A 7715-nucleotide genomic window follows, 5' to 3' on the forward strand; every position below is an offset into this window, starting at 1 on the left:
GGTCTCCCCTCGCCGCCATCCTCCTCACAGAGCCGGAAGATAGAAGCCGGGTGAGTATAAGAAGATAGAAGACTTCAGAGGCGGCAGAAGACTTCAGATCTTCGCTAAGGTAACGCGCAGCGGTAACGCTGCGCGCCATTGCTCCCACACACAACACACAAGGCAGGCACTGATGGGTGCAGGGCACAGGGGGGGGGGGGGAGCCCTGGGCAGCAATTTTAAACCTCTAGGACTGGCCAGACATTATATATAGGCTCTGAGGGCTGTATATAGAAAACCCGCCAGTTTTTAAAGAAATCGAGCGGGACCGAAGCCCGCCGCTGAGGGGGCGGAGCTTGATCCCTCAGCACTAACCAGCGCCATTTTCTCCACAGCACACCGCTGAGAAGCTGGCTCCCTGGACTCTCCCCTGCTGAACACGGTGACAGAGGGTTTTAAAGAAGGGGGGGCACATAATTTGGCGCAGTTGATATATCATAAAAAGCGCTCTATATATCTGGGATTTTTTTTTCCAGGGTCATTGGCGCTGGGTGTGTGCTGGCATACTCTCTCTCTGTCTCTCCAAAGGGCCTTGTTGGGAAACTGTCTCCAGATTAGAGATTTCCCTGAGTGTGTGGGGTGTCGGTACGCGTGTGTCGGCATGTCTGAAGCGGAAGGCTCTTCTAGGGAGGAGGTGGAGCAAATGAGTGTGGTGTCTCCGTCGGCAACGCCGACACCTGACTGGTTGGATATGTGGAATGTTTTAAATGCAAATGTGAATTTATTACACAAAAGGCGGGACAAAGCGGTGTCCAGGGAATGTACAGGGAGTCAAGCCCTGACTTTCACTATGTCGCAGGGACCGTCTGGGTCTCAAAAGCGCCCACTATCCCAAGTAGTAGACACTGATACCGACACGGATTCTGACTCCAGTGTCGACTACGATGATGCGAAGTTGCAGCCAAGGTTGGCAAAAAGTATTCATTATATGATTATTGCAATAAAAGACGTGTTGCATATAACAGATGACCCCTCTGTACCTGACACGAGGGTCCACATGTTTAAAGAGAAGAAGCCTGAGGTTACTTTTCCCCCTTCACATGAGCTAAACGAGTTGTTTGAAAGGGCTTGGGAAACTCCAGACAAAAAACTGCAGATTCCCAAAAGGATTCTTATGGCGTATCTTTTCCCGGCTAAGGACAGGATACGGTGGGAATCCTTCCCAAGGGTGGACAAAGCGTTGACACGCTTATCCAAGAAGGTAGCGCTGCCATCTCAAGATACCGCAGCACTCAAGGATCCTGCTGATCGCAGGCAGGAAACTACCTTGAAGTCAGTTTACACACATACTGGTACGTTACTCAGACCGGCGATAGCGTCGGCTTGGGTTTGTAGCGCTGTTGCAGCATGGACAGATACCTTATCTGCGGATATTGATACGCTGGATAAGGAAACCATTTTATTGACCCTGGGTCATATTAAGGATGCTGTCCTATATATGAGAGATGCTCAGAGAGACGTTGGCCTACTGGGTTCCAGAACCAACGCTATGGCAATTTCTGCTAGGCGAGCCCTATGGACCCGACAATGGACAGGTGATGCCTGACTCGAAGAGGCATATGGAGGTTTTGCCTTACAAGGGTGAGGACTTATTTGGGGAAGGTCTCACGGACCTGGTTTCCACAGCTACTGCAGGTATATCCACTTTTTTACCTTATGTTTCCTCACAGCCAAAGAAAACGCCACATTATCAGATGCAGTCCTTTCGGTCGCATAAATCCAAGAGAGTACGGGGATCTTCCTTTCTCGCCAGAGGTAAGGGCAGGGGGAAAAAGCTGCCAACTACAGCTAGTTCCCAGGAACAGAAGTCCTCCCCGGCTTCTGCAAAATCCACCGCATGACGCTGGGGCTCCGCTGAGGGAGTCCGCCCCAGTGGGGGCACGTCTTCGACTTTTCAGTCACGTCTGGATTCAATCACAGGTGGATCCCTGGGCAATAGACATGGTTTCCCAGGGTTACAAGCTGGAATTCGAAGACGTGCCTCCTCGCCGGTTTTTCAAATCGGCCCTACCAGCTTCTTCCCCGGAGAGGGAAGTAGTTTTAAATGCAATTCAAAAGCTGTGTCTTCAACAAGTGGTGGTCAAAGTTCCCCTGCTTCAACAGGGGATGGGGTACTACTCAACCCTGTTTGTGGTACCGAAACCGGACGGTTCGGTCAGACCCATTCTGAATTTAAAATCCTTAAACCTATACTTGAAAATGTTCAAATTCAAGATAGAATCGCTCAGAGCGGTCATCGCCAGCCTGGAGGGGGGGGATTATATGTTGTCCCGGGACATAAAGGATGCATACCTTCATGTCCCCATATATCCTCATCAGGCGTTCCTGAGATTTGCCGTACAGGATTGTCATTACCAATTTCAGACGTTGCCGTTTAGGCTTTCCACGGCCCGAGGATTTTCACCAAGGTAATGGCGGAAATGATGGTGCTCCTGCGCAAGCAGGGTGTCACAATTATCCCGTACTTGGACGATCTCCTAATAAAAGCGAGATCGAGAGAACAGTTGCTGAACAGCGTATCACTCTCCCTGAGGGTGTTGCAACAGCACGGCTGGATTCTCAATCTACCAAAGTCACAGTTGGTTCCAACGACCCATTTGCCTTTCTTAGGCATGATTCTGGATACGGAACGAAAAAGGGGTTTTCTCCCAATGGAAAAGGCCCAGGAACTCCAGAACGTGATCAGGGACCTGTTAAAGCCAAAAAGGGTGTCGGCCCATCAATGCACTCGAGTTCTAGGAAAGATGGTGGCATCTTACGAGGCCATTCCATTCGGCAGGTTCCATGCGAGGACCTTTCAGTGGGACCTTCTGGACAAGTGGCCCGGGTCACATCTACATATTCATCAGATGATCAGCCTGTCCCCCAGGGCCAGGGTATCTCTCTTGTGGTGGCTGCAGAGTGCTCACCTTCTAGAGGGTCGCAGGTTTGGCATTCAGGACTGGGTTCTGGTGACCACGGACGCGAGCCTCCGAGGCTGGGGAGCAGTCACACAGGGAAGAAACTTCCAGGGTCTGTGGTCAAGCCAGGAGGCTTGTCTACACATCAACGTACTGGAATTGAGGGCCATATACAACAGCCTACGTCAAGCGGATAATTTTCTTCGCGACCTACCGGTTCTGATTCAGTCAGACATGTGGCTCATGTAAACCGCCAAGGCGGAACAAGGAGCAGAGTGGCAATGGCGGAAGCCACCAGAATTCTTCGCTGGGCGGAAAATCATGTAAGCGCTCTGACAGCAGTCTTCATTCCGGGAGTGGACAACTGGGAAGCAGACTTCCTCAGCAGATACGATCTCCATCCAGGAGAGTGGGGACTTCATCAAGAAGTCTTTGCAGAGATTGCAAGTCAGTGGGGACTGCCTCAAATAGAAGATCCGTGGACTCTTCCTCTCAGAGAGGACCTGTTGCAACAGGGGCCCTGTCTGTTCCAAGACTTACCGCGGCTGCGTTTGACAGCATGGCGGTTGAACGCCGGATCCTAGCTGAAAAGGGCATTCCGGATGAGGTCATTCCTACTCTTATAAGGGCTAGGAAGGAGGTGACAGCGAAACATTATCACCGTATCTGGAGGAAGTATGTGTCTTGGTGTGAGACCAAGAATGCTCCTTCGGAAGAATTCCATCTGGGCCATTTTCTCCACTTCCTACAGACTGGAGTGAATTTGGGCCTAAAATTAGGTTCCATTAAGGTACAGATTTCGGCCCTGTCTATTTTCTTTCAGAAGGAATTGGCTTCTCTACCAGAAGTCCAGACTTTTGTGAAGGGAGTGCTGCATATCCAGCCTCCTTTTGTGCCCCCAGTGGCACCATGGGACCTTAACATGGTGTTACAGTTCCTTAAGTCTCATTGGTTTGAGCCTCTTCAAACCGTGGAATTAAAATATCTCACTAGGAAAGTGGTTATGTTTGTTGGCCTTGGCGTCGGCAAGGTGAGTGTCTGAGTTGGCGGCTTTATCTCACAAAAGCCCCTATCTGATTTTCCATGTGGACAGAGCGGAGTTGCGAACTTGTCCTCAATTTTTGCCTAAGGTGGTTTCCTCTTTTCATATGAACCAACCTATTGTGGTGCCTGTGGCTACGGGAGATTTGGAGGATTCCAAATCCCTTGATGTAGTCAGGACCTTAAAAATTTACGTAGCCAGGCAGGCTCGAATTAGAAAAACAGAAGCTCTGTTTGCCCTGTATGCAGCCAACAAGGTTGGCACTCCTGCTTCTAAGCAGACTATTGCTCGCTAGATCTGTAACACGATTCAGCAGGCTCATTCTACGGCTGGATTGCCGTTCCCTACTTCGGTGAAGGCCCATTCCACTAGGAAGGTGGAATCTTCTTGGGCGGCTGCCCGAGGCGTCTCGGCATTACAGCTTTGCCGAGCGGCGACTTGGTCGGGTTCAAACACTTTTGCTAAATTCTACAAGTTTGATACCCTGGCTGAGGAGGACCTCATGTTTGCTCAATCGGTGCTGCAGAGTCATCCGCACTCTCCCGCCCGTTTGGGAGCTTTGGTATAATCCCCATGGTCCTTACGGAGTCCCCAGCATCTTCTAGGACGTAAGAGAAAATAATATTTTAAACCTACCGGTAAATCTTTTTCTCCTAGTCCGTAGAGGATGCTGGGCGCCCGTCCCAGTGCGGACAACATTCTGCAAGACTGGTATATAGTTATTTGCTTGCATAAGGGTTATGTTACAGTTTTGTTCAGTCTTTGACTGATGCTGTTCTGTTTCATACTGTTGACTGGTTCGTATATTCCAGGTTATACGGTGTGGATGGTGTGGGCTGGTGTGAATCTTGCCCTTGGATTAACAAAATCCTTTCCTTGTACTGTCCGTCTTCTCTGGGCACAGTTTCTCTGGAGGAGGGGCATAGAGGGAGGAGCCAGTGCACACCCATTCTAAAGTTTCTTTATAGTGCCCATGGTCCTTACGGAGTCCCCAGCATCCTCTAAGGACTAGAGAAAAAGATTTACCAGTAGGTTTAAAATCTTATTTTTTTTCTCCCTATCTACAGCGCAGAGACTTGCTGCAGATGTATTGGCATACCCTCCAACTGTACCTTTTTGGTCTGTAAAGTAGGAAAAGGGGCGTGGCTACATCTCTTTACCCATGGCCACACCCCCTTTTCGAATTTGTACCTATTTTTATGTGTAAATTGTGGAGGGTATGTTGCTGCAGATGCAGTGGGCCTATTTTGGGGTGTGGACCCGGAGCTGCAGCTCCATCTGCCCCATTGTTAATCCTGCTCTGGGAACACACAGCAACCAAAGGGCAGAGCCTCCCATTGGATGTAACCAGTAGCGGTTCTTGCCATGGGCAAACAGGCTTTTTGCAAGTCAGTGGGGACTGCCTCAAATAGAAGATCCGTGGACTCTTCCTCTCAGAGAGGACCTGTTGCAACAGGGGCCCTGTCTGTTCCAAGACTTACCGCGGCTGCGTTTGACAGCATGGCGGTTGAACGCCGGATCCTAGCTGAAAAGGGCATTCCGGATGAGGTCATTCCTACTTTTATAAGGGCTAGGAAGGAGGTGACAGCGAAACATTATCACCGTATCTGGAGGAAGTATGTGTCTTGGTGTGAGACCAAGAATGCTCCTTCGGAAGAATTCCATCTGGGCCATTTTCTCCACTTCCTACAGACTGGAGTGAATTTGGGCCTAAAATTAGGTTCCATTAAGGTACAGATTTCGGCCCTGTCTATTTTCTTTCAGAAGGAATTGGCTTCTCTACCAGAAGTCCAGACTTTTGTGAAGGGAGTGCTGCATATCCAGCCTCCTTTTGTGCCCCCAGTGGCACCATGGGACCTTAACATGGTGTTACAGTTCCTTAAGTCTCATTGGTTTGAGCCTCTTCAAACCGTGGAATTAAAATATCTCACTTGGAAAGTGGTTATGTTTGTTGGCCTTGGCGTCGGGAAGGCGAGTGTCTGAGTTGGCGGCTTTATCTCACAAAAGCCCCTATCTGATTTTCCATGTGGACAGAGCGGAGTTGCGAACTTGTCCTCAATTTTTGCCTAAGGTGGTTTCCTCTTTTCATATGAACCAACCTATTGTGGTGCCTGTGGCTACGGGAGATTTGGAGGATTCCAAATCCCTTGATGTAGTCAGGACCTTAAAAATATACGTAGCCAGGCAGGCTCGAATTAGAAAAACAGAAGCTCTGTTTGCCCTGTATGCAGCCAACAAGGTTGGCACTCCTGCTTCTAAGCAGACTATTGCTCGCTAGATCTGTAACACGATTCAGCAGGCTCATTCTACGGCTGGATTGCCGTTCCCTACTTCGGTGAAGGCCCATTCCACTAGGAAGGTGGAATCTTCTTGGGCGGCTGCCCGAGGCGTCTCGGCATTACAGCTTTGCCGAGCGGCGACTTGGTCGGGTTCAAACACTTTTGCTAAATTCTACAAGTTTGATACCCTGGCTGAGGAGGACCTCATGTTTGCTCAATCGGTGCTGCAGAGTCATCCGCACTCTCCCGCCCGTTTGGGAGCTTTGGTATAATCCCCATGGTCCTTACGGAGTCCCCAGCATCTTCTAGGACGTAAGAGAAAATAATATTTTAAACCTACCGGTAAATCTTTTTCTCCTAGTCCGTAGAGGATGCTGGGCGCCCGTCCCAGTGCGGACAACATTCTGCAAGACTGGTATATAGTTATTTGCTTGCATAAGGGTTATGTTACAGTTTTGTTCAGTCTTTGACTGATGCTGTTCTGTTTCATACTGTTGACTGGTTCGTATATTCCAGGTTATACGGTGTGGATGGTGTGGGCTGGTGTGAATCTTGCCCTTGGATTAACAAAATCCTTCCCTTGTACTGTCCGTCTTCTCTGGGCACAGTTTCTCTGGAGGAGGGGCATAGAGGGAGGAGCCAGTGCACACCCATTCTAAAGTTTCTTTATAGTGCCCATGGTCAGAGCCGGATTAAGAGGGGTGCCAAGGGGGTCAGTACCCCGGGCCCCCCTGGCATAAGGGGCCCCCCAGCCGAAGCTGCTCTGCACCGCTCTGGTGCTGCTGTCCCCTCTGCCCTGTATGTGCCGCTGACCCGTGAGGAGTGGGGAGCGCGAAATCCAATCCTCCGTCTCCAGCAGCCGGGAGTCTTCATCTCCCTGCTGCAGCGTGGAGCCTTTACACTGACTTCTCCTGTTGCCGTTGCCTCAGCCTGGCTTTGTGCTGTGCTGCGCTTGGGGGGGAGGGGGGGTGAGGAGAAAATGCCCGCTGTCCGGTCCTACGGCAGGCATTTGGAGCCCCGCCCCCTAGTAGCGCTGTATACGGCGATTCGGGGGTCGGATCACAGGGGGTGGAGCTAATTAGAGATAATTGTTTTAGAAACACAATATATTGGCTCCGCCCCCTCCCCGGCGACCCGCAAATCACGGCATTTTTTGCCGTGGGGGCGGGGCCTAATAGTGAACTGTGTCCCTGGCTCCCAGCAATATCTCCTGGCTGTGGCATCCATTCCAATCCTCACCCCTTTCCTCAGGCTTCAATGTAAGTGTGTGCACAGGTGGTGTTCTATCTGTGTATACTGTATGTATGTATATATGTTCTATTAGTGTATATGTATGTGTGTATATTTTCTATGTGTGTGTATGTGTTTTATGTGTATGTTATGTATTTGTGAGTATGTGGGTGTATGAGATCTATGTAATGTGTATGTATGTATATATATATATATATATATATA

The sequence above is a fragment of the Pseudophryne corroboree genome, chromosome 3 (assembly GCF_028390025.1).
Source record: "Pseudophryne corroboree isolate aPseCor3 chromosome 3, aPseCor3.hap2, whole genome shotgun sequence".
NCBI lineage: Eukaryota > Metazoa > Chordata > Amphibia > Anura > Myobatrachidae > Pseudophryne > Pseudophryne corroboree.